Below are 2,500 nucleotides of genomic sequence, written 5' to 3'. Positions count from 1 at the left end.
AGAAACTATAAGCCTGTGATTTGGTCTCGGTTGTTGAGAAGCGCTTTACGAAAGAGAGTGAGGCGCTTTCTCACGATGCACAGCTGGTGCACGTGAAAGATGGCCGCCGGTGGGGGGAGGGGGGGGGGGGGGGGGGGGGGGGGTAGCTCAATGTATCCTCAGACAACAGGTTTGAGGGGAAAAGTTACTATAAAGAAGTCCACATGTTATTTTCTGCTGGTTACAAGCGTAATGTCCTTTCAAAATAAAGCTCCGTCTTCACAGGAAAACTGAGTTGGGTTTAGGGGGAAAAAAAATGAGTAAAAGAGATCGTCGTTTGGGTTAAAAAAATAATAACCACAGAAAGTTGCCAGAACGATCACTGTTCCTAATGGACGTAGTGGCTCAGGGGCACCAGGAGGCCAGAGTGACCACAGAATGTGTGTAGGAAGTGGACGTAGTCACGGTGACGTCGGTTTGTAGACGATACCATTTCGAAGCATTTTTTTGCTGTCGCCATCTTGTTGTTTTTGCACGTGAGTGGGTGAGGAAACAGGAAACAGGAAACAGGAAACAGGAAACAGTCTCCAAGCTTTCACGCAGAGCGCTGGGCTTTGAAGCAATCTTTACCTAGTGGCCAAACGGTGGAATTACAACTTCCTCGTCCTTTTTAACCATACATCGTTAAAGAGACGTCTAGATGAGTCTCGTGGATTATTTATCAATGGTTGGTGAATATTCTTCTTCTTTGGTTTAGTGACAACCTGCTGCGAGGGAGGATCAGGTGGTGAGGAAGAGCTACGACTTCACAGCCGGAGCGTGCACAGCAGTATTCCAACACACACACACACACACACACACGCACACACACACACACGCGCGCGCCTCATGGTAAATTCATACATTAATGCCAGCCGGAGAGCTCGACAGCTGGAGCGGCTCGAATGGTTCCAGCACCAGAGGCTCCGGCTCGTCCTCGGCTCTCGGCATCCAAAGGCCGGTGTGCTTCACATCCTCCTCCGATGTGTCTGTTGCACTAAAGGACTGACGCACACAGACGCACACAGACGCACAAACACAGACGCACAAACACAGACGCACAAACACAGACGCACAAACACAGACGCACACAGACGCACGCACACAGACGCACGCACACAGACGCACGCACACAGACGCACACACACAGACGCACACACACAGACGCACACGGACGCACGCACACGGACGTATGCACACAGACGCACACAGACGTACACAGACGCACGCACACAGACGCACGCACACAGACGCACACAGACAAACACAGACGTACACAGACGTACGCACACAGACGCACACAGACGTACGCACACAGACGCACACAGACGTACACAGACGTACACAGACGTACGCACACAGACGTACACAGACGCACACAGACGTACGCACACAGACGCACACAGACGTACACAGACGTACGCACACAGACGTACACAGACGCACGCACACAGACGCACGCACACAGACGCACACAGACAAACACAGACGTACACAGACGTACGCACACAGACGCACACAGACGTACGCACACAGACGCACACAGACGCACACAGACGTACGCACACAGACGTACGCACACAGACGCACACAGACAAACACAGACGTACACAGACGTACGCACACAGACGCACACAGACGTACGCACACAGACGCACACAGACGCACACAGACGTACACAGACGTACGCATACAGACATACACAGACGTACGCACACAGACGTACGCACACAGACGTACGCACACAGACGTACGCACACAGACGCACGCACACAGACGCACACAGACGTACACAGACGTACGCACACAGACATACACACACAGACGCACACAGACGTACGCACACAGACATACACACACAGACGCACACAGACGTACGCACACAGACGTACGCACACAGACGCACGCACACAGACGCACACAGACGAACACAGACGTACGCACACAGACATACACACACAGACGCACACAGACGTACACACACAGACGCACGCACACAGACGCACACAGACGTACACACACAGACCCACACACACAGACGCACATAGACGCACACAGACGTACACAGACGTACGCACACAGACGTACGCACACAGACGCACGCACACAGACGCACACAGACGTACACACACAGACCCACACACACAGACGCACATAGACGCACACAGACGTACACAGACGTACGCACACAGACGTACGCACACAGACGTACACAGACGTACGCACACAGACGCACACAGACGTACACACACAGACCCACACACACAGACGCACATAGACGCACACAGACGTACACAGACGTACGCACACAGACGCACACAGACGTACGCATACAGACATACACAGACGTACGCACACAGACGTACGCACACAGACGTACGCACACAGACGTACGCACACAGACGCACGCACACAGACGCACACAGACGTACACAGACGTACGCACACAGACATACACACACAGACGCACACAGACGTACGC

The sequence above is a fragment of the Cyclopterus lumpus genome, chromosome 19, assembly GCF_009769545.1.
Source record: "Cyclopterus lumpus isolate fCycLum1 chromosome 19, fCycLum1.pri, whole genome shotgun sequence".
Classification (NCBI taxonomy): Eukaryota; Metazoa; Chordata; class Actinopteri; order Perciformes; family Cyclopteridae; genus Cyclopterus; species Cyclopterus lumpus.
This window is presented reverse-complemented; position numbering follows the sequence as displayed.